Source organism: Cetorhinus maximus, chromosome 6, assembly GCF_964194155.1.
Source record: "Cetorhinus maximus chromosome 6, sCetMax3.hap1.1, whole genome shotgun sequence".
NCBI lineage: Eukaryota > Metazoa > Chordata > Chondrichthyes > Lamniformes > Cetorhinidae > Cetorhinus > Cetorhinus maximus.
In genome coordinates this window covers 25,036,248-25,062,134 of record NC_135884.1, presented here as the reverse complement: position 1 = coordinate 25,062,134, position 25,887 = coordinate 25,036,248, and the positions used below count along the sequence as shown (strand labels likewise).

The 25,887-nt window shown below is 43.5% G+C and overlaps 1 protein-coding gene and 1 long non-coding RNA gene across 3 annotated transcripts in view; one reads left to right on the top strand and one right to left on the bottom strand.

Moving 5' to 3' along the window:
- Window positions 1-9,959, bottom strand: part of cnbpb (CCHC-type zinc finger, nucleic acid binding protein b) — a 30,084-nt gene extending 20,125 nt beyond the window's left edge. The window contains exon 1 of one of the 2 annotated variants that reach the window (XM_078543439.1): window positions 9,847-9,959. The gene's annotated coding sequence lies outside the window, so the exon portion shown is untranslated. Of the gene's footprint in view, window positions 1-9,706 lie in introns of both variants that reach the window. The other variant, XM_078543440.1, reaches the window with a different exon arrangement.
- A 195-nt stretch (window positions 9,960-10,154) lies between these two features.
- On the top strand, window positions 10,155-25,322 carry LOC144681649 (uncharacterized). Its single transcript, XR_013576819.1, has 3 exons — window positions 10,155-10,176; window positions 17,599-17,636; window positions 22,907-25,322. It is a non-coding gene; the product is annotated as an uncharacterized LOC144681649 (long non-coding RNA).
- Window positions 25,323-25,887: the final 565 nt, after the last annotated feature.

Below are 25,887 nucleotides of genomic sequence, written 5' to 3'. Positions count from 1 at the left end.
GAGTTTTTCCAGCAATTTTGGTTTTTGTTTCACCTAGTGCTACTCCCTTGCTTTGTATCCCTGCAATTTTTTTTTCCTTTTCAGACAATTCCCTTTTGAAAACTTCAACTGATGCTGTCTCCACCATACTCATATTTCCAGACCCTAACCACCTGCTGCATGAACAAAGTTTGTCTTCATGTCACCACTTTTTTTGCCTGTTACCTTAACCTGTGCCCTCTGGTTCTCAATCCTTCCAATGGGAAGTTTCTCCCTACTTAACCTATCCATACCCTTCTTGATTTTGAATACCTCTTATCAAATCTCCTCTTAACTTTTTCTCCAAGCAGAAGAGTCCCAACTTCTCCAATCTTTCTACATAATTGAAGTTCCTCATCTCTGGAACTATACTCGTGCACCCTCCTTAATGCCTCCCAAAATTCCCTAGATTTTGGAAAGGTCCCAGCCGATTGGAAAAGCGCAAACGTACACCTTTATTCAAGGAAGGAGACAGAAAGCGAAAAACTAAATATAAGCCAGTTAGTTTAATTCTGTCTTTAGGAAAATGCTGTATGCCGTTATTAAGTTGCAGCAGGGCATTTACAAAAAGGGAAACCAGTAGATGCATTGTATTTGATTTCCAAAAGGCATCTGATTGGGCGCCACAAAAGATACTACAAAATCTAAGGCACATGGGTGTTAGGGGGTATTAATGTATTAGCATGGGTAGCAGATTGGCTAAGTAACAGTAGAGCAAGAATAAATGGGTCATTTTCAGGTTGGCAAACTAACTGGTGTGGTGGGTGCCACAGAGATCAGTGTTGGGGCCTCAATTACTTAGCTTGGATGAAGGGGCAGACTGTACTGTAGCCAAATTTGATGATAAAAGATAGGTGGGAAAGCAAGTTGTGAGGAAGACAAAGTCTGCAAAGGGTTATAGATAGTTTAAGTGAATGGCAAAAATTTGTCAGATGGAGCATTGTGGGAGAAAATGTGAGGTTGTCCACTTTGGTGCAAAGAATAGAAAATTTACAAAATGCTGCAGTAGAGATATCTGGGCGTTCTCGTACAAGAACGAGAAGTCAGCATGCAGGTACAGCAAGTAATTAGGAAGAGGGGGGTGGAGTAGAAAGGGGAGCCTTACTAAAACTGTATAGGGCATTGCTAACACCACATCTAGACAATTGCATAGTTTTGGTTTCCTTGGGGAATATACTTGCATTGGACGCAGTTGAGATCAAATTCACTAAGTTAATTCCTGTGATGAAGGGTCTTATGAAGAAAGGTTGAGCAGGTTGGGCTTCCAATGCCAGGAGTCAAGCCCCAGAGAGCTGGATGCAGTATCACAAGAGTTGGAATGAACATGAATGTTTATGGTCAATGCATTCATCTTCAATTGCCATATCCTATCAACTGTACCAGCAGTTTCAGTCACCACAGCCACACTCAATTACCAACTACCAGGCCTCATACCCACCATTCAAATGCTTCATCTAACCCTCATACGTGACACAGCCTGAGATGTGGTTGAGGCTTGCAACTGTGCTCAGGGCCAGCTATTCAACCGTGACAGCCAAACATTGAATACGTTTACTGAATTTCTTCCCACTCTCTTATAGGACAATGTAGCACACACCAGAGGTAGGGCTGTTTTAATGTCCTAATCCGATGGGAGACAGTGGTCAATATTGGGACGCCCATTGCTGAGGCCAGTTACAGAGCTGAAACCAGTGAAGATAACTATCCTCATCCCTAGGCCTTCTCTTCACTTTCCACGTAATTGACAAACTGCAGATATAAGCATGCAACAGTCATTTCATGCCTCTTCCCTCCCAACACAGCTCTCAACACTTCTGCTTTACTTTCACCATGGTCAAGTAACAGAGTTTTGAAGACTCACTACAACCATGATTTTACATTCCACTAGCACAGATACTGACATGATGGGTACACACAATCATTGGTGGATTAGGTAGCCCATGGTCAATTGCAAAAAACATGCAGGAGTAAAGCACCAACTTAGCATAGGACTTGGCACAAAATTTGGAGCCTATTGTTTCCATCGTTTGAAGTGATGGTCAACTCTCTTCACACACTTGTTGACTTAAGCAGGATGCAATGATGGATGGCAGGTTCAACTGCAGCAAAAGCAGGCACCCAAAGTCTGCACTAGAAGCTGGTGTCAGTCTAACCACCTGTCCAACAGGTTACTAAAATTGCTGATGCGTCACCCAGGGGAAGAGAATGCTGTCTTCCTGAAAGGACAGCCGTAAGTTCTCTCATCTCCACCACTCTGCCAGTACCTTTGCTGCCATCTCGGCCAGTCATCCCAGGCTGCTGACTCCCATACCGAGTCTATTTGCAGTCTCCTCCACTAGAAGTCAGCAGCTTTCCGGTACTGCAGCCACTGGGGTAGCAATGCATAGCAGCACTATCGGAAGCAGATACCCAGAGTCAGACATTAAGAGAATGCACAAAGATAATTAATTGACTTTGTCTGCAAAATGGCACGATTTCATTTCTAAATTTGGTTTGAAAGGTCTATTCCATGATGGCTTTTGTTTTTGTGGCCATGTGGACACTGATGATCAGAATGGGAAATTAAGTTTGGTGAAAGGGTTTGTAGTTACTATTATCTCAGTTCTTGACATGCAGCCTAATCAGAAAGGGACTATTTAAGTTGCCTCTTCACTTCCTCTACTTGCTCTATAGCTGGTGCAACAACTGTTCACGCTAGTATGGTTGCATAGCATGCAGCTGACTGCCATGAATCCTGCACTGCCAAGTACTGGAGGGCTCTTCCAGAGGGGTCCAAGAAAAGTATTGTTTCAGCATTTAATAATCAGTTCTATCACATTGTGCAAATGCCACAGTCAGCCATGTCATCAATGGATAGCCCTTGCCGCCCAGTAGCCACCCTTTTGTTTCCTGTGGCAGGTCAATGTGCTGTCTGGTGTAATTCACCCCACAAATGAAAGTGTGCAGCAAACACAACTTAACCTGTAATGAGGTTCCTAGCACCCAAAAAGAAAAAAAAAGTTATTTCCACCATGATGAAACTCCAATATTATAGACATTACAGATAGAGCCAAGGGATCTCAACTAATGGATCAGATCAAAGATCTGAAGTCCAGCCACATCAGTTATTTACTTGTCCGCCATTCATGGTGGTTCCACGAACATCCTCAATGATGGGGGAACCCAGCATGTTGATACAGAAGACAAAGCTGAATCATTTGCAACCATCTTCAGCCAGAAGCAGAGTCGATGATCCATCAGTCTCCCCCTGGGGTCCCTAGCATCACAGCCTCCAGTTTTCAGCCAATTCAATTCACTCCAACGAAAAGAAACTGCTCAATACACTGGATAGAGCAGAGGATATGGGCCCTGGCAACACGCCATTTGTAGTTCTGAAGACTCGTGCTCCAGAACTAGCTGCACCTCTTGCCAAGTTGTTCTAGTACAGCTACAACACCGTCATATATATACTCAAGTGTGAAAAATTGTCCAGTAGTCCTGTTCACAAGAATCAGGACAAATCCCATTGAGCCAATTACCACCTTAGTCTACTCAAAATGATGGAAGGTGTCATCGATAGCACTATCAAACAGCACTTGCTCATCAATAACCTGTTCAACTGGATTCCACCAGCAGCGCTCGGATCCAGACCTCATCACAGCTTTGGTTCAAGCATGGACATACGAGCTGAATTCCAGAGGCGAAGTAGTGTGATTGCCTATAACTGAGTATGGCATCAAGGAATCCTAGCAAAATTGAAGTCGCTAGGAATCAGGGGAAAATCTCTCCACTGATTAGAATCACACCTAGCACAAAGGAAGATGGCTGTGGTTGAAGGCCAATCATCTCACCCTCAGGATACCACTGTAGAAGTTCTTCAGGTTAATGTCCTCGGTCCAACCAGCTTTTACTGCTTCAATGACATTCCCTCCAACATAAGGTGGAGATGTTCATTGATTAGTGTTCAGTAGCTTTTGCAACTCCTTAGGCTCTGAAGCAGTCTACGCTATCTTCCCTTGATATTCACGGACATCATCAGTGGTGAATCCCCCAGCATACCAGGGGTTACCATGGATCAGAAATTTCACTGGACTACCCACATAATACTGTGGCTACAAAAGCAGTAACTCACCTGACTCCCCAAAGCCCATCCATCATCTACAAGTCAGGAGTGTGATGGCAATAATCATGTCCAACAAGAGAATCTAGCCACCTCCTCATGGAGTTCAACAGAATTACCATTGCTGAGTTCGTACCATCAACATCCTGGTGGTTACCATTTAACATGATCAACTGCATAAGTACTCTGGCTACAAGAACAGGTCAGAGGGTTGGAATTCTGCAGGGAGTAATTTTTAAAAAATTCATTCAAGGGATGTGGGCTTCACTAGCTAGGCCAGCATTTACTGCCCACCCCTAATTGCTACCTTCTTGAGGCGCTGCAGCACCTTACTCCCAAAATCCAGTCTGCCATCTACAGAGCACAACTCAGTAGTGTGACAGAATACTCTACTCTTACCTGGATGAGTGCAGCTCCTGCAACACTTAAGTTTCATACTATCCAGACCAAAGCAGCTTGCTTGATCAGCATTCAATCCAACACCTTCACAGTGGCAGCAGTGTGTGCCATCTGCAAAATTCACTACAACAATTACCCTCCTTTGACAGCTATTTCCAAACCTGCAACCTCTGCCACCTATAAGAACTAGGTAGGGCAAGGGCATGGGCACATCACCTGCAGGTTCAACTTCAAGTCACTCACCGCCCTGACTCAGTGGGAACTTTTGTAGTACAAAAAACTAAACAAACCATAATTTTAAAAAATATGGGTGAAGGCTTTTATAACAGAAGAAATCAGAAACAAGAATGTTATATTGAAAGATAAATCATGTTTGAAGCCTTCTATAACCAAATCAACAAAAAGAATCCCACTTCCTTGGAACAACAAAGTTTTCAGGGCAGGTACTGTGATGCATAAGTAGCAACTAATATCACAAATTAAACTAAATTACATGGCTTGAATCACTGCAACACAATCATAGCACTTATACTATTTGTGCTTATTTTAAGTATCTGAACAAAATTCCTATTTACCCTGTCCTCCATCCCCCATCTGCACTATTTTCACTTCAAGCATATTTATTTTTACATATTTCCAAACTCTTTTCCCTCCATCACTAACAGCATTCAATTCTGAAATAAGTAATTTGGAAACAGTTGCTTCATGAGTTTAATACCACCTTGGAAGGCCAGTTATTAATTTAAATCCAGGAATACAACATCTGACATGGTTGCAACATAGCCTTCATCTCAAAACCATGTGCACAGCTCAGGAGCAGGAACTCTGCCTATGAGTAAACCTGGCACTGGCAAAACACCAAATGACACAATAGCTTTACAAAAGAATTAAAAAGTCACTGCAACAGTACACTAAATACTGATGCAGTAAATTCATTGTCTGATGCCCTCAGTTTTAACTGACAGTTGAGATTCAACATAAATAGTGCAACTCATAAGTTATGGATAAGAAAAAGACCATTGAAGCCAATTCCCCTAAAACACTAATCCTCCCATCAAGAATCCAACTGTTCAAATAATCCGGTGTTTTGCCCTGACGTATCATTTTGAAAATTTATCATGCTGAGATAGAATTCTTAGATATGTTAAGTGATTTACTAGCTTTCAAATATCCTTTAGTTTATATCCTAGGTACTGCGTTAATTACACTGACATTTTACATATTTTAACAAGATCATCAAGCTGGCATTTTATTGTGCTGATCCAACTTCTATTCTGTAAGCTTCACAAATGCTCTCCCTTGGCTCTTTCGCTGCAATAAAAATCAGTCCTGTTGCAAACACAGAACTAAACAACATACAGAACAGATTATCCCAAATAATTTCCAAGTCTTTGCTGTTAGCTGATTCCAGCCACAGCAGTTAAGGTGCTGCAACTTTGGTTGCCCATTGTGGTTTGAAATAGTCCTGGAGACTTTATTGCACGTCTTCAAGCCCCCATCCACTCTACCCAATTCAACAGTCATCCCTCCCTCACGTTTGTGTAACTAAAACAAAAAGTGCTTTTAAAATGTGCTTTCAATTTCTTTAATACCTGGTTTTTTTTTTGAGTTTCCCAGTGTCCCAAGATTAATAGATAATTCCTGGAGACTTGGCACCCCTAGCTGCAATTGCACTTGTATCAATTGCCCAAGGGGCAGAAAATTTAAGTGTGAGGAGGTTGTCTCCATGAAGGTTTGACACCATGTCTATTAACTTGCACAAGATTCTGTAGATGCATCAAAGAGTGCAAATACTCCCATCCACACAACATATAAATTAACCCAAGTGTAAAATGTTCAACTACATAGCTGAAGCTGTCTTTGGATATCAAAATGTTTTAATTATGCCAAGGCACATTTTAAAAAAAAAGTTCTACATGCCACAACTCCAACTCAACTAGAGAAAACTAGGTGAAAGTATATTACAAAGCCACAGATTTTGAAGTCCATCCCTTTGTACAAACCACGTGCAGTTTTACAAATGCCCATTTGACAATTCCTGTACTATGTATAATATTCTTATTTGTATCTTAATAGTATCTTTTCTTAAAGTTAAGTGTTGCGGGCACTAAACTTGGAAATCTTAGAGAATGTGATCTTTACAAACCAGAAAGCAAAGTAACAGAATGACTCACTATAAGACTCAGAACAAGAAACTTGCCTCAAATTGGAAACTTAATAGTACTGGTTGTGCATTTCGTAAGCAATTTGCTCAATGTGTACATATTATATAAGCAATTTGAAGCCAAATTTGTAAGTGGCAAAATTGAATGTTGATTTAGGAAAAGTGACAAAAATTACATACCTCTTAACTGCATCTAGCTTCCTTAATATACTGTCCATCTACTTGGCCATACACAACAGCACAAACTAAACCAAACTGATGGCAGGACTTTCCTCTTCCCCCTCAGGAATTAGGGTGCATGGCCACATTTATTTTATGAACACTATGAACAGGTGATTAGAGGTGTTTTTTTTTTGGAATATAAGTATTAGCAAGACTTGCATCTGGAAACTGCTCACTCCACCATTAGACAGGTCTTCAGTTGAGAGTATAACCGCTGCAGTTCTATACATCAATGTGAATGATTTTTAATCAAATTTAAAAAATAGAAAACCAAATATAATAGTGGAGCTCAAACTTTGGCTGCATGTGCATATATGCAATAATTTTCACAGCAAAGTTTTTAATACATCAATCTGAGATAACACTAACCAGCCTCCTGTGCATGCCAGGTTTCTCCCACCCCACTACTGGCAGTCAAGCCTTCAGCTGTCTAAGCCTCAAGCTCTAGAATTCCTTCCCTGAACCTCCCTGCCCTCAAGATGCTCATTAAAACTTCTGACCAACACCTGTCCTAATATCTCCTTGCGTGGCTCAGTGTCAACTTTTTGTCCGATAATGCTCCTGTGAGAGGCCATAGAATATTTTACTATGCTAAAGGCACTGTGTCAAAATGCAAACTGCTGGAGCTATTTCCAATGTCATCCAAGTTCTACAGTTAAATCAAGGTGGCAGTTTCAGTTTAATGCAGAGAAATGCAAAGTAAATTCTGGAAAAGGCACTTAAAAGGTCTACTCTAAGTAGCAAGACAAAGTGAAAAAACAGCAATCCTTGGGTGCAGAACAGGTGTGAGTGAAAGAAAAGGTTCTAAAAAAGGCAACAATAGTTCTATTTCACAAAGGGCATTATGAAAGCAAGGATATGCTGTATTTATCTATGACACGAGCTAGACCATCATTACAATATTGCATGTGGTTTGGTGCACCTCGGTTAAGAAAGCAAATTATGTCTAAGGAATGCGCTATATATTAATTAGGCATTTACTAGGAATTTATCCAAACTTTGAAGTTATGAAGAGGGGTTCAGAAAATGAAGGCGTTTGCCATTCCAGGGGGCAGGCTGGAGAGAAAGGAGTCAATCATGTTGTCCAAAATTCTTCAAGGTCAGAAAGTTGTGTCTACTTTTAAAAAAAAACTCATTCTTGGGATGAGCACATTGATGGGCAATCCCCAAACACCCTTGAGCTGGATGGCTTACCAGGCCATTTCAGTTAAATGTCAATCATATTGGTATGGGCCTGGAGTTACATATATACCAAAGGAAGAATAGCAGAATTTAAATTCTCCCGTTTTCCGAGGTGGGGTATGAACTCCTGTCTCCAGAGCCTTAGTCCAGGCCTCTGGACACTAGACCAGTAACATTACCACAGTATGCTACCAACCCACTGTAGTCGGTGGATGGGACTCTGGATTATCACCAGAAAAGTAAAAAGTTAGAACTAATGAATATCAAAAGAGCAGGCAAATGCAGCTTGGTAGGTAGTTGAAAAGAACTGGCATGGTAGGCCAAGTGGTCTTTGTTGCTTTCCATGGATTGAAATAAGTAATTAGCCAAAACTGAGTATCCTCGTTACATTTTTCTGTGAAAAATGTAAAATACAGAACAAACTTTATATCCCAAAATATGTACTAACATTTTCTAGGAGCATTATTGGCCATCCAGAGGACACTGCAGATTACCCAATATTAATTGGCATCAACTACATGGCCCAATATTTGGAACTTTTTACATATTCCTAAATACAATCCTGCACATTATGCATGGACTCATACTTAACCTCTATTCCCTCCACCCCAGCACCCCACGCCAAATGAATCGCAAACATTCATATGCAAATCTAAATTAAATCAAGTGTACACGCCTAACATGGGAGACGGAAATGGGCACATCATTTGAAATCGAGTAGAATTCTCGTTTTACTAAGTAGCTAGAATATAGTACTTTAATACATTTTCGGCAGAAATATCGTAATCAGGATACTTCGGGTCAATAGACAGTTGATATGGACCGGTACATCACCCCACGCGGAATATTTTAATTCATTTTCCCGCCAAAGTGCAGCGCATTCAAGTTTCGGGTTAAAGCACGCTTCGAGGGGCGGGGTGTTGGTCGTTGTTTAACGCATCGAGGCTAATTTTAACGAATAAATTGGCTCACGCCGGCCACTAAAGCTATCAAAATTTGGCCTCGAGGTTCGCTTGAGTCCAGGCAATGGGGAACGTGGGCCTGTGGGGCCGGTCCCGTTTTAACTTTGGCTTCCCGGATTTGTCGCCGGGGCCGTCAAGCGCGACGGCGGCGCAGAAAAAAAAAAGGCGGTGATGAGAAGCAGGCCCTCGTCGCACCTCCACTCCCCCTTCTCCCTCACGTGTAGAGAGGCTCCAGCGTAACGGTCCTAAACAGAAACAGAAACCCAAGCTTCAGGCCGACGGCTGGGAGGGAGGCCTGAGGGAGGGAGGCCAGAGGGCGGGCGGGCAGGCAGCCGCCGAGGCGCCGTGGGCGGCTTGGCACAAGCCACGCCGCTGCACTAAGGCTGAGCGGCAACAAGCGCACGCACAAGACACCTCCCCGGGACACCCGCGTTTGGATTGAAGCGGTCTCGGCTCGGTAGGAAAAGGGAAGTTTCTCAGGTGGAAGACACATTTACTCCAGTCGATGCTTTGCGGCGTCCGGCAGGGTGGCTGTGGAAAGGTGATTGGGGAGGGGGGGGGAGGAGGAGGAGAGGGGGTGGGGTGGTAGAAGAGAGCAAGGCTCGAGCCGACAGCCTGACGCACAGGCCGCAATGCGCCGTCAGAAATTCACTTGTTTACCTCAGCACTTCTTCAGAGTTTAACCCTCAGGAGCCCGGGCAGCTCAGGGAGGGAAGAGAAAAAGAGGGAAAGGAAAGTCAGGTTCACCGTGTCGCTGTTAAAGACTCTCCACCGCACAGTTATTTTTCTTAGCTACTCACGGTCGCGGTGCTGCACCTCTTCCCTCAGCCTCCCACCGCCGACTTTCGGTTTTTTTTTCTGGCTCTTTCCTTCTGCACGCGTCACGCGGTTTGCACACGAGGGGGAAGGAGGGAGGAAAAGGGAGGGTGGAACCCTCTGCACACGGCACGCTCACGGAAAACAGCCAATCAGATTATCGCAATCGCGAATCTCCTCCTTCTGATTGGAGATCTTGAATGCCACTCCTCCGCACCAAGACCCGCCCTCCGCCGCCTCAGGACCAATCATACGCCACCTTCGCCGAGGTTGCGCATTGCTGCGGCCTGGCTGCTTTTCAAGTTCTTTTCAAGGTGCGTTGTTGGGCGAGCTTAACGGTTTTTGCCTGTTTGAGCCTCTTATTGCGTTTTTTTTCATCTTTAAACGAGAAGTATAAATTGATTCATGTGGAATTAATTCTTTTGATACAGAGGATATCTTTGTGTTCATTTCAAAATTAAGTCAAATTAGTGTGCGTATTGTCTGTTGGGAGTTGTAGTTTCCGACTGAGTGACAGATCCACATGGCACTGAGCCCAGATTTTCCCCCCACCACGCCCAATCCTCAATTCTCTAATTCGTCTCTCCTACTTGTTAGTTAATATTTGCAAGGCTGAGGGTGGGGAAGTTTAGAGTATTTAACTTATTAGTGGATTTCCCGTGGCGTTGTATAGGTGACCGTGGGGTGGGGGTTAAAGGACGGGCCGTCATTACACCAGGGCCGCATTTAAAGTTACATCATTACATCAGGCTGCATTTAAAGTTATCAGTTCTTCCCCCCCCCCCCCCCTTTTTTTTTTAAATATAATGCTTCAATTTTATATTATTAAGGATAGTTGATTAGGAAAATAGACCACATCTTTGGGACGCAGAGTGAAGTTGCTTAGAGTTAAGGAGTTTTCTCTGTTATAGGCTGAGGCAGCACTGGCAGGAGGGTGTAATATAACAAGCTTGCAGCTATACCATTATAACCGCGAGCATATTAGTAAGGTTGGTGAAGTGCATATGCAGGTGATTTTTAAAAAAGATATATATGTGTTATCTGGAGTGGGCCTTTGGTAACATACTATTGCGTCATTAATTGGGTTTGATAACCTCCATTAGTCTTTTTCGTTATTTAAGAAAGATTAACAATGCATGTACACTGCTCCTACTGGTGGCTTTTCCATTTATTGAATAGTTAACACTCAAGATTCTCATTATCCATATAGTTTGTAGATATCTAGCTCTCCAGGGACTCCTACTCCTGTATGTCACTTGCTTCACTTTCAGGCTGATAAAATACTACATAATTCAGAATGTAAATCAGATTTATGTGGTTGCTATCCAACACCCTGTACATGAACAATCTGGCCTTAGACAACTACAGATCTGTTTATCTGGGTCACATGAAATGTTGCATTATTCTCTATCCAGTTTCCTGACTATAAATGCACTACATTTTCTACACTGATGTGAAAGTTAAAAGTTCTGAGATCTGAAGTATTCATAAAACTGCAAACCTTAAACAGATACTCATGGTGTGTCTCGTTGGAAGTGTTTGTACAACACAACAGGCATTATTTTAGTGCCTTTAATGTAGTAAAATGTTCAAAGGCACTTCACTGGAAAGTAATCAGGCAAAAGTTGATCCAGAGCCCTTGAAGGAGATGAAAAACTTCAAAATAGGTTTTAAGAAGTGCCTTAAAATAGAGAATGGGGATGGTAACATAATTGTTACATTATTGGACTAGTAATCCAGAGGCTCAGATGTGAGTTCTAAATCCCACCATGACAGTGGGGAAATTTAAATTAGTTTAATTAAATAAATCTGGAATTTTAGTGTGCTTGTTACACTTGGCCATTTTCTACTAACATATGAACAGGAACAGAAACCATGTTGATGGTAGTAACCTTTATTACAGAAATCTAACTTAATATAATACCATGAAGTAGTCACCAACTAGTAATGGATGATTTTTATTAGAATTACCCTGTAATTGAAGGATAAATAATAACCAAATTAGTTGGATTTCTGTATTTTTCTATTTACACTCCTATATAAGGATTAAAAATGCTGTCACAGAGTCTGGGGGAAAAAAGAGCCTGAATTATCCATGGGACCCTCTCGTATCAAGAACATTCTGGCTTTGACTTAGTTTGATCAATGGGTTGCCTGTAAGCTTTAAGATAAGGGACACAGCTTGAAGCCAAGCTATTGTCTTAAGTTTAAGGCAATTTGCACAAACTGGTTAGAATCAATTAAATTAATCCTTACAACATTATTGATCAATTAACCATTTCTAGCAAGGTGGGCTAAAGTGGGGATAAAATCTAAAATCTAGGCCAGTTTACACCTGCGAGGTGTGAATGTTACTTGCCACTTATCATCCCAAGCTTCAATGTCATCCAGGTCTTGTTGCATATAGGGACGGACTGCTTCATTATCCGAGGAATTGTGAATGAAATGGAACATTGTGCAACACTTATGACTTTACGATAGAGGGAAGGTTATTGGTGAAGCAGCTTGAGATGGTTGGGCCTAGGACACTGCCTTGAGGATTTCCTGCAGCAAACACAGGAATAGGAATGTAAAAACACTTTTTTTTAGATATTAAAGAGGGTTACAGAAACCATTTTGTGTGCACCAAGTGAGGGGAAATGGTTTAGATCTTCGGGGACAGAGATCATGAGTGTAGCACTGGGCCCAGGGACAAGGACAGAATTCCTGTTAGTGTGGACCCCGGATAGTGAAGTTTCCATTGGAAGCAGAGGCGAATACTTGTTGGCACGAAGGATTGAGATAATTAATATCCCCGGTGACAGAAGAAGTTTCCTGTCAGCATTGGGATTGAGTCTAGGGTTTGGTTGATAAGTATACTTTTATTTTCTTTTTTAATTAATTGATAAGTCTTTAGTTAATTGCTGAGCGTAATGTTTCATTTTGCTTGTGTTCAATAAACTTTGGTATTATTTCTAATTCAGTGTCTGAGTCTTTGATGTTTATATCTCTATTGAGCTCAGTTTAAAGGGTTAATTTGGGATCCAGTAATTCAACTGCATGCATCTAAATTAAATCAAGTCTAAATTTATAAAATATCCTTTTTAAAACCTACATAAGTGCCAGGCTATGACCCATGACCAACAGAAGAGAGCCTAACCCACCTCCCCTTGATATTGTTACTGTTGTTGAATCCCCCACCATCATCCTGGGCATCACCACTGGCCAGAAACTTAACTGTTCCAGCCACATAAATATCATGGCTGCAAGAGCAGATCAGAAGCTGGGTATTCTGCAGCAAGTGATTCACCTCCTCACTTCCCAGAGCCTTCCACCATGTAAAAGGCACAAAGGCTGCAAAATTGGGCTCTGTGGTGCCCATAGTTTCAGTCCTATGGGAGCAGTTTTGATATCAAAATGGCATCTGTGCTGTTCATGCACATTTCCAGGTGGCCTGCACTGAAAGGCATCCTGGTGAGGGCATTAGCAGTGTGCACAAGAAGTGTACAGAATAGGCAGAAAAGTATGCAGAATTATGACATCAACATGCAAATATTTAACTGCGCTGCCATTTTGGCCTCACCACTCTAGCTAACGCCCTGGAAGTAGTGGTGCTGCACATGGAGAAGGCCTTGATGGTATACTCAGTTCCCTTGCAGTCACAACTTGCTCCTAGTCATGAGTGTCATGGTTTCAATTCCCCCTTGGGCTGCAGCATTACAAGCAGTTAGGGGCAGAGATGGTAAAGAAAACATACAGGGAAGGGGAGGAAGACTCATAGCATAAGGCCTTACCCATGTTGAGATTTCCAGGGGCACTTTTCTTACCTCCACCTAACCCAGAAGGTATGTACGCACGGTCTGCACTTTACAGAGGTATTCACAGAACTCTGCCATCTCCTGCAACTTGGAGTAGGGTGAGGATGGTACTGTCAGTGGCTGTGAGGGCGACTGTGAATTTCTTTGCATTGGGATCCTTATAGGCTGAACCAAGTGATATATCTAATGTCTCCTAGTTGACTATCTACTGCTATATCAGAGAGGTGACGAACTCTCTTTATGCCAGGCGTGGGAAGTTCATTGGGTTCTCACTGAACAGAGAAAAGCAGGTAAAGTGTCCACATGCTTTTGTCAGGATCCCTATCGTACAGGGTGACATCGACTACACACACACGGCTTTGTGGGCACCATAAATCAATGCTGAGATAGCCACATTTCCTTTTTCATGAGCTGAGGTTCCCCCTCACTCTGGTTGACAGGGCCCTCAACTGTGTCCAATCCATTTCCGCGCTTCTGCCCTTACCCATTCCCCTCCTACCAGAACCATGTTAGGGTTCCCCTTGTCCTCACTTTCCACCCCACTTGCCTCTGTATTCAAAGGATCATCCTTTGCCATTTCCACCAACTCCGGCATGATGCCACCACCAAAGACATCTTCCCCTCACCTCCTCTGTCAGCATTCCATAGGGACTATTCCCTCCATGACACCCTGGTCCATTCCTCTATCACCCCCAACACCTCATGCCCTTCCCAAGGCACCTTCCCATGTATTCGCAGCAGGTGTAACACCTGCCCCTTTATCTCCTCCCTCCTCAAACACTCCTTACAGGTGAAGCAGCGACTCACTTGCACTTCTTTCAATTTCGTCTACTGCGTTCGCTGCCCACAATGCGGTCTGCTGTACATTGACTAAAGGCAGACTGGGTGACCACTTTGTGCAACACCTTTGATCAGTCCCCAAGCATGAACCTGATCTTCCTGTCGTTTGCAGTTTCAATTCAGATCTTGCTCTCATGCTCATATTTCTGACCTCGGCCTGTACAATGTTCCAGTGAAGCCCAACGCAAACAGGAGGAACAACACCTCATCTTCCGATTTGGCACTTCACAGCCTTCTGGACTCAACATTGAGTTCAACAACTTCAGACCATGAACTCTGTCCTCCATTTTCACCTTTTTACCACCCACCCCCAGGGCCAGACTGTAACTTGTTCTCATGTTTTGCTTTTAGAAAGTGCTGACCCATGTTCTGCTATTAACACATTCTGCTATCTGACCTTTATGACACTATTAACACCTGCCTTAATCTTTAACACTATCATTACCCATCTCTTTGTTTGGTGTCCATGTCATAATTGTCAGTTAATCTCTCCTGAGCTCCAACCTATCCCTGATCTTTTATTTTGCTTCACCTGTTCCACCCCCTCTCTTCAACAGCATAAAACCCATCACTTTTCTACCTCTCTTCAGCTCTGAAGAAGAGTCATATGGGCTCAAATGTTAACTCTGTTTCTCTCTCCACAGATGCTGCCAGATCTGCTGAGCTTTTCCAGGATTTCCTGTTTTCATTATGGCAATTCTTAGGTATCTGAAAGTAGAAAGGCACAAAGGTAGGGTTGTGGTGGGGGGTGGGGGTTGTGGTGGGGGGTGGGGGTTGTGGAAATAAGAGGTGCATGCTGACACTTGTTACAAATATCTGATTTTATGACTCAAATGTTTTCGAAATATAACTTTTAGTTTTGGGTATTTAACTTTCAAATGCAAGGTACATAGAAAAATCTGGGTTTGAGAAGCTGGTAAACACCCCTAAGGTAATTACAATTTGAAGGATGGTCCGCATTTGCTCAAAGGGGTTAGAGTTGGAGGTGTGAAAACAATTAACAACAGGTTGCCCTCCCTTAGCTTCACGATGGAGCCAGTGAGTCTGGTAAGATTGCAGTTGTCCACTTAAGGGATGTAAATTATTCATGTGGGTCCCAGAATCAAAGAGATGTTATTGAAGGTAATGTTAATTAGTTTGAATCTCTATCAGGGACATCCTAGGGGTGCCTCGTTGTTGTGGGGATAGATTGCAGGGAGGTTCCTTTTTTATTTGGGTGTTATCTGTGCTTTTTCTCACAGAAACAGGCAGTTGGAATTTGCATCAGCCTGGAAGCAGTTTTGAGACAAGCAGAGAGAGAAGGGAATCTTCCAGGAGCTGTAGACCAGTAGAAGAGGGCTATCAGAAACCAAAGGTATTTTCTGATGTACACTCACTCAGCAAGAGTGCAGTGAGGCCCATACTTGTGCTGGGCAGTCCACAATCATGAGGTGCTTAAGGAGGGTTGGAGGGTCGCCTAGCTGGATGCTTGTGGAAGGACTCTGAGAAATCTCATACCTTGGAGCATAGCAGGAACATTGAGGAGAATCAAAGTGAATTCCTGAGAGCTGTGGCACACCTTTGTTCGGTTCCAGGAGAAGCGAAGGAACCCTCAAGATCCTGTAAAGTATAGGGGAGCTCTTGGGTGGAAGTGAAGTATTGTGGGGAGTGTCCTGTTGAGAGTTTTGGATTTCAAGTAAAAGTCTTTATGAAATATGGGCCTAGATCTTCTGGTCTCTGGATCATCAGAGACTGGACATACCCCCAAGATGTGCTTTGGGACTCTGTGGAAGTCCTGATGCAATGACTCAATGGTAATACTGCCAACGGGCAGTTAAAGTCAGAGACTTTGGACAGTTCCAACTTACTTACCTGGATAGTTACCCAGGAAATGTTAGACAGAAAATCCTAGTTCAACTTTTGGGTAACTTTACAACTGACATCCCGGACTTCCCCCCCTCGACCCCTGACTACCCTCCATCACCATCTTCCACTACGTGACTCCCCCCGACCTGACTTGATAGCCCCCACCATCTGACTCCCTTTACCCGAACTGACTAGCCCCTACTGCCTGACGCTCCTGACCCAACCTGACTAGCCCTCACTATCCATGGTCACCAATGCCTTCTTAGGGCTTGGTACCTGAAGGAGGAGGAGGAGGATGTTCTTCTAAACCTTCATAATGGCAGTTGGTTTCATTGCTTGACCTAGCTGGATTCAAAGCTGCAGCATTATATATGTCAGATTCATGGTGCACTAAAGCTCCAGCTCTGCAAGCCAAGGGAAAAGAATGTGATAAGCTAGGTGGGGAGAAGGAGAAAATTAAGAGCAAGAGAAAGACAGAAATGAAGTAAAGATATAGGGAGAGAGAAAATTTAAGGAAATGGGAGGGAAACAAAAGTGAAAGAAGAAACAGGAAGAGATGCAAATGCTGTGGTCCAATGATTCTAAGAAGAGGAAGGTTTTGGAGAGTTGGATTCCATATTTAATCATAATTCTGTCTAAAACAACAATGATTTAATCAAACAAAACTCACTCTCTAGTTGTAACACAATGTTCTGGCCTACCTATCCAGAATGTTGGGCACTCCTACCATTTAATTATCTGGGGGCATGTAGAAGGTCTCTCGCTTCTTAGTGACAGATCTACCAATGAGTTCAGTCAATAATCCAGGTAAACTAGTCAACCGTTAATAGTGCACTGACATAGCTTGTTTAGATTTTGAAGTACCAAGTTTGTTATGTAGAAGTGATTTGTTTAAAATCTCCCACTGCCTTTACAATGATTTATTTTGAGAACCAAGTGCAAGAATTATCCTCTTCCACACCCCAAAAAAACTCCTCAGGCCTGCTGTTTGCTCCCTTTGAAAATTGCCCCTCTTGGTCTCTTCCTCTGTGTCTCACAGGTGCTGTTAATTAGAATATTTATATTTTCTGTCAATACTACACCAATTAGAAGTGTTTTGCTAAGTTCAACTAATTTGCTGCTTTTTCGGAAAAACAATATTAAAGAAAGACTCACTCTCCATTTAATATGCTTTCCAAAGCTTACATAACGCTAAATAAAAGTTACAAGAGGTACGTTATCTGTCTCTCTTTCTCTCCTTGCTCTCTCACATAGGGTGGAATCTTGTGGAGGTGACGGGGGCCTGCTGACTGGTGAGCAGACAAGAGACACACGTTGCCTTCTTTGGGGAAGGCCAGCCGAATTACAAGCCAATGGGGCTGTTGAGAGTTAATGGCATGCCTTTCTCCAGGATAACACCCCAGGGATTGAGGTCCTGCCAATCGAGAGCGCCTGTCAGTCAGAACTTTTGCTAGGCAGCAAGGGCAGGATGGTGGCTCTCAGCAGGACCCCCGTCCTGAAGCCAGACCCCTCGATCAGACAGAGTGCCTTTGAAGAAGGGATGCCTCCCACCTCCTGGAGACAACAAGCAGCCTGCACAGCTTTATTTGTTGTGCACGCCACATAGTGACAGGCCTGCCCGCAGCTGCATTAATATCAGCGGCAGTGGGATGAGGCCCTTATGTGGTCACTAATTGTCCCCTTAAGAGCCTCAGTTGATGGCAGCGTGGGAAAGCCGCCCACTGGCCTTTCTGCCCTGGACTTAATTGGGGTAGAGACTGAAAAGCGCTCACCCACTACCATCCCTCCTAATTTAATGCTCTCCTGCCTCCATACATGTCACTAGAGAGGGCAGAAGATTCCGCCCACAGATTCTGCTTCACAGAATCATACAATGCTGAAGAGGCCCTTCGGCCCATCCAGTCTGCACCGACACGTGAGAAACACCTGACCTACCTACCTAATCCCGTTTACCAGCACTTGGCCCGTAGCCTTGAATGTTATGATGTGCCAAGTGCTCATCTAGGTACTTTTTAAAGGATGTGAGGCAACCCGCCTCCACCACCTCCCAGGCAGTGCATTCCAGTCACCACCCTCTGGGTAAAAAGGTTTTTCCTCACATCCCCCCTAAACCTCCTGCCCCTCAACTTGAACTTATATCCCCTTGTGACTGACCCTTCAACTAAGGGGAACAGCTGCTCCCTATCCACCCTGTCCATGCCCCTCATAATCTTGTACACCTTGATCAGGTTGCCCCCTCAGTCTTCTCTGCTCCAACGAAAGCAACCCAAGTCTATCCAACCTCTCTTCATAACTTAAATGTTTCATCCCAGGCAACATCCTGGTGAATCTCCTCTGCTCCCCCTCCAGTGCAATCACATCCTTCCTATAATATGGCGACCAGAACCGCACACAGTACTCCAGCTGTGGCCTCACCAAGGTTCTATACAACTCCAAAATGACCTCCCTACTTTTGTAATCTATGCCTCGATTGATAAAGGCAAGTGTCCCATATGCCTTTTTCACCACCCCACATGCCCCTCCGCCTTCAGAGATCTATGGACACACACACCAAGGTCCCTTTGTTCCTCAGTACTTCCTAGTGTTATGCCGTTCGTTGAATACTTACTTGTCAAATTACTCCTTCCAAAGTGTATCACCTCACACTTTTCAGGGTCAAATTCCATCTGCCACTTATCTGCCCATTTGACCATCCCGTCTATATCTTCCTGTAGCCCAAGACACTCAACCTCACTGTTAACCACCCGGCCAATCTTTGTGTCATCCGCAAACTTACTAATCCTACCCCCCACATAGTCATCTATGTCGTTTATATAAATGACAAATAATAGGGTACCGAGCACAGATCCCTGTGGTACGCCACTGGACACTGGCTTCCAGTCACTAAAGCAACCTTCTGTCATCACCCTCTGTCTCCTACAAATAAGCCAATTTTGAATCCACCTTATCAAATTACTCTGTATCCCATGTGCATTTGCCTTCTTTATAAGCCTCCCGTGTGGGACCTGGTCAAAGGTTTTGCTGAAATCCATATAAACTACATCAACTGCACTACCCTCATCTACACACCTGGTCACCTCCCCAAAAAATTCAATCAAATTTGTTAGGCATGACCTCCCTCTGACAAAGCCATGCTGACTATCCCTGATCAAACCTTGCCTCTCCAAGTGGAGATAGATTCTCTCCTTCAGAATTTTCTCCAATAGTTTCCCTACCACTGACGTGAGACTCACTGGCCTGTAGTTCCCTGGCTTATCTCTACAACCCTTCTTAAATAGTGGAACCACATTAGCTGTTCTCCAGTCCTCTGGCACCTCCCCCGTGGCCAGAGAGGAATTAAAAATTTGGGTCAGAGCCCCTGCGATCTCCTCCCTTGCCTCCCTCAGCAGTCTGGGACACAAATCATCCGGACCTGGAGATTTGTCCACTTTTAAGCCTGCCAACACCTCCAATACCTTGTCACTCCCTATATCAATTTGCTTAAGAACCTCGCAGTCTCTCTCCCCGAGTTCGATACCTTCATCCTCATTCTCTTGGGTGAAGACGGACGTGAAGTATTCATTCAACACTGTAGCAATGTCCTCTGGCTCCACCCAATGATTGCCCCTTTGGTCCCTTATGGGCCCTACTCTTTCCCTGGTTATCCTCTTCCCGTTGATGTACTTATTGAATATCTTGGGATTTTCCCTACTTTTACCAGCCAGAGCTTTCTGATATCCCCTCTTTGGTCTCCTAATTGCTTTCTTAAGCTCCACCTGCACTTTCTGTACTCCACTAATGCCTCCGCTGATTTGCTTCCCTTGTACCTGCTAAAAGCCTCTCTTTTCCTTCCCATTGTAACCTGAATATCTCTGGTCATCCATGGTTCTCTGGGCTTGTTACTCCTTCCTATCACCCTAGAGGGAACATGTTGAGCCTGTACCCTCCCCATTTCCTTTTTGAAAGCCCTCCACTGCTCCTCTGTAGATTTCCCCACAACTAGCTGTTCCCAGTCTACCTTGGCCAGATCCTGCCTTATTTTACTAAAATCCACTCTCCCTCAATCCAAAACAATTTTTTGCAACTCACACACAGAAATCACGTAAATAACCAAATAACTTGTTCTATTGATGTTTGTTGAGAATTAAATATTGGACAGGACTTCCATGATCTTCTATGGAATTGTACCCTTGCACCTTTTATGTCCACCTGAGATCACAAGACAGTTTAACATGTCAACTTGCATTTATATAGTGTTTCATGTTTAAAAACAACAGAGCTTCTCAGTGCTTTCTCATTTAGGCCTTTACTGAACTGATCTCAAGATGTCTGCTTACAGAGACTGCCTCATGGCAGAGCTCATCTGACCAAGGTAAGCCACTTGGGACATATAGAACTGATTGCATTTCAAACCCAAACGTCTCCCTTTTCACACCAAACAAAAGATACAAACATCCCCTTTTTCCTTGCAAACAAAAGACAAATTTGCATGCACGATCATGTGTGACTGTGAGTTACCCACTATACACCCACTGTTCTCATACATTAACAACTGTTGTACTTCCATTGTTCTTGGGGACACATGGACCTTTGGGATTAATAGTAGTTTTGTACACAGTACAGCTGGGTGACATCCCATCTTCCTGATCGGCCGATTGGTGTGAAGGAACAGCTTCGGCAGTTGTTCGTATATGCCTACAGTTGCACCAAATATGACCTTATTTGGTCATTCACTTCCTCCTCGTACAATCAAGGTGACAATTTTTCTACGTGTGTCCCATGTTTCCATGTGGGCTGATTCCTGTTGGGAGCATTGAGAGTTTATACTTTGACTGGCTTCTTATGTTTTACCATGGCTACATATTGCTTCTTCAAGTAGTCTTTCAGAGTCACAACTTCTTTGCGTGCCTTTTCTGCTTGCCATTTTGTCTGGCTGTACATCTGGTTGAGTTTTTTTCAACTCCTGCTTTGATTTGCTAACTGTGGAATTGAGGATCGTTATTTTCTCATGGTATCTTTTGTCTTCTCTAAAATTTGTTCGTTCAGATCTCGCACAGCTCAGTTCATTGGCAACCTCAGTTTATCATATGTTTTCAAAGGTATATACTCAGCTTGGATCTTGCACTTCAAATTTCCAGTTCAGCATTGGTGCGAACATCTTCCTGTCAAACTGCTTCATTTACCTTTCGCACATGCTTTTCATTGCACTGACGTGGTTGGTAACCGTCTTGTGGTTTACTTGAATATTGTCTCCCTTTCTCTGGGGTCTTCTGTCTCCTTTGCTCTGGAGTATTTTGTTTGCCTCTCTCTGGGGTCTTTTGCTGCCCTTTCTCTGGGGTCTTTTGCTGTCCTTTCTCTGTTGGCACGTTCAGGGTTACCAGTCTAAGCTATAGACTTGCTTCAGTTGAGATGAGTGGCTGTTGCGTTCCATCTATGATCTGGAACTCGAGATCTTCCTTCTTGCCATTGCATTGGGCTCTCAGAATAATTTGTCCTTTTGGTATGAGTATCGTGCCAACATATAGCCTCAACCTTACTTTCAAGGGCTTAATTTTTTGCATGATCAAGTTGAGCTACTTTGCACAAATCTGTGAAGGTCATTACGTTGCATGATGCACCAGTGTCTATCTGACACTTCTTGTTTACTTGATACTTTTCTTCTGCAGTCATCATTGTGATAGTCACAAACCATTCATCACCTATAGGCTTGACAGGATGAACCTGTTGTATTGTGTATAGTTCTTGATCAGACTCTTCATCTGGTATCTCTCCAGTGACCATTTGTATAATCTTGTTTTGCTTCTTTTTAGCCAAACACTTGTGTGTGAAATGATTCTGCTTCTTGCAGTTAACAGACTGCTTTCCCCACGCTGTGCAATCTTTCTTTTCCTTTGTATGATGTTGTCCACAGCATTTGCATCCTGCCCTTTGTCTGCGATTGCTCTGCCCTTTCGGCCTGTTATGTCTCTTAATATAATGTATCTCCTGGTCTGCTTTGCTATACATGTGCTTTAGCTGATATTTTACAAGCTCTGCATTTCTACACATGTCTGTCGCTTTCTTGAGTGTAAGTTTCTCACCTTTCAGTAGACATGCTCTCACTGAGGGGGCTTGAATGACTAAGAATATTCTATTTTTAATCAGATCACCTTTTAGCTGTCCGAATTCACATGATTCTGCAAGCTGTGTTACTGTGGTCACATACTGTTCAATGGTTTCATTTTCACCTTGAGCTCTAGTGTTGAAGACATAACATTCACATGTAACATTCACTCATGGTCCAAAGCATTCGTTCAAGGCTATCAAAATCTCTGCTGCCTGTTTTCTTTGTTCGTTGATTAGATTTATGGTGGTATACAATTGGTAACAGTCCCTCTCCAGCAATATTAGAAGTGTGGCTACTCTTATAGATTCTAGCTTGTTAATCAACTCTGTTTCAAGCTCGTAGTTTTGCTATTGCAAGTGGCACGTATCACCTTTCAATTCGACAGGAGCTGGACTTGGAATGTTTAGTGCCATATTCACTCAGATGGTATCTTACTTGCACAGGTGTATGTGTTTGCTTTTCCTTGTTCTTTTTCAGGCCATCTTACAGTGCTGACTTTGTCTGTACTGGAGTGCTGCTTTGGGTAGCAGTAGAGTGCTTAAGTTGGAGTTTGGTGACTGAGGGAGTTCAGTGAGGAGGGAACGAGGTGATCCTTTGAGTACCGTGAGTACGGTCAGGTAAGTATTTACTACTTTTATCATTTATAGCTTTTAAGGTCTTATTTTGTGGTTCATCGTTTGTAAGGGCTATATTCTGTAACAACGAGGAGCAGGGAAGAAGGGCCCTAGAGTAATTGATATTATTTGATATTAAGTATCTTCCAAAAGATTTAATTTAAAGGGATAAGTCATGGCAGGAGAGCTCAAAGCCGTGGTGTGCTCCTCCTGCTCTATGTGGGAAGCCGGGAATATTTCCAGTGCCCGGGGCCAGCATGTGTGCGGCAAGTGTCTCCAGCTGCAGCTCCTGGAAGCTCGGGTTTCAGAGCAGGAGCGGCTGGGGACACTGTGGGGCATCCGCGAGGCGGAGAGTATCGTGGATAGCACGTATAGAGAGGTGGTCATACCACAGGCTAAAAGTCCACAGGCGGGAAGGGAATGGGTGACCACCAGGCAGAGCAAGGGGACTAGGCAGGCAGTGCAGGAATCTCCTGCAGCCATTCCCCTGCAAAACAGATATACCACTTTGGATACTGTTGGGGGGGAATGGCCTATCAGGGGAAAGCAGCAACAGCCAAATTCGTTGCACCACAGTGGCTCTGCTGCACAGGGGAGGATTAAAAAGTGTGGGAATGCAATAGTTATAGGGGATTCAATTGTAAGGGGAATAGATAGGCGTTTCTGTGGCCACACACGAGACTCCAGGATGGTATGTTTCCTCCCTGGTGCTAGGGTCAAGGATGTCTCAGAGCGGCTACAGGACATTCTGGAGGGGGAGGGTGATACACATTGGTACAAACGACATAGGTAAAAAAAAAGGGATGAGGTCCTAAAAGCAAAATATAGGGAGTTTAGGAAGTAAGTTGAAAAGTAGGACCTCAAAGGTAGTGATCTCAGGATTACTACCAGTGCCACGTGCTAGTTAGAGTAGAAATAGCAGGATATATCGGATGATTATGTGGCTGAAGAGATGTTGTGAGGGGGAGGCTTTCAGATTCCTGGGACATTGGGACTGGTTCTGGGGGAGGTGGGACCAGTACAAACTGGATGGGTTACACCTGGACAGGACTGGGACTGATGTCCTAGGGGGAATATTTGCTAGAGTGGTTGAGGGGGGGAGGTTTAAACTAAAATGGCAGGGGGATGGGAACCTATGCAAGGAGTCAGAGGAGGGGGAATCAAGGACATGAACAAAAGACAGAAAGGGGAATAAGAAAAGTGATAGGCAGAGAAATCAAGGGCAAGAATGAAACAGGGCCTCAGTGAAAAATAGTGGGGACGGGACAAGTAATGTTAAAAAGACAAGCCTTAAGGCTTTGTGCCTTAACGCGAGGAGCATTCGCAATAAAGTGGATGAATTAACCGCGCAAATAGATATAAACGGGTATGATATAGCCGGGATTATGGAGACATGGCTGCAGGGTGACCCGGGATGGGAACTGAACATCCAGGGGTATTCAATATTTAGGAAGGACAGGCAAAAAGGAAAAGGCGGTGGAGCTGCATTGCTGGTTAAAGAGGAAATTAACGCAACAGTGAGGAAAGATATTAGCTCCGATGATGTGGAATCTGTATGGGTAGAGCTGAGAAACACTAAGGGGCAAAACACGTTAGTGGGGGTTGTATATAGAGCCCCAAACTGTAGTGGTGATGTTGGGAATGGCATTAAACAGGAAATTAGAGATGCATACTATAAAGGAACATCTGTAATTATAGGTGACTTTAATCTGCATATAGATTGGGTAAATCAAATCAGTAACTACCGTAGAGGAGGAATTCCTGGTGTGTATACGGGATGGTTTTCTGGACCAATATGCTGAGGAACCAACTAGAGAACAGGCCATCCTAGACTGGGTATTGTGTAATGAGAAAGGAATAATTGGCAATCTAGTTGTGCGAGACCCCTTGGGGATGAGCGACCATAATACGATAGAATTTTTCATCAAGATGGAGAGTGACGTAGTTGATTCTGAGACTAGGGTCCTGAATCTTAATAAAAGAAACTATGATATGAGAAGCAAGTTGGCTAAGATGGATTGGGAAACATTACTTAAAGGGATGACGGTGGATAGACAATGGCAAACATTCAAAGAGCGCGTGGGTGAACTGCAACAATTGTTTATTTCTGTCTGCGCAAAAGTAAGATAGGAAAGGTGGCCAAACCAAGGCTTACAAGGGAAATTAGAGATGGTATTAGATCCAAGGAAGAGGCATACAAATTGGCCTGAAAAAACAACAGACCTGAGGATTGGGAGCAGTTTAGAATTCAGCAAAGGAGGACCAAGGGATTGATTAAGAAGGGGAAAATAGAGTACGAGAGTAAGCTTGCAAGGAACATAAAAACTGATTGTAAAAGCTTCTATAGGTATATGAAGAGAAGAAGATTGCTGAAGACAAATGTAGGTCCCTTACAGTCAGAAACAGGGGAATCTATAATGGAGAACAAAGAAATGGCTGACCAACTAAATACACACTTTGGTTCTGTCTTCACAAACGAGGACACTAATAACCTACCAGAAATGTTGGGGAACACAGGGTTTAGTGAGAGGGAGGAACTGAAAGAAATCAGTGTTAGTAGGGAAATGGTGTTGGAGAAATTGATGGGACTGAAGGCTGATAAATCCCCAGGGCCTGATAACCTACATCCCATAGTAATTAAGGAAGTGGCCCTAGAAATAGTGGATGCACTGGTGGTCATCTTCCGAGATTCTATAGACTCTGGAACAGTTCCTACAGATTGGAGGGTAACTAATGTAACCCAACTATTTAAAAAGGGAGGTAGAGAGAAAACAGGGAATTGTAGATCAGTCAGCCTGACGTCGGTAGTGGGGAAAACTCTAGAGTCCATTATAAAAGATTTAA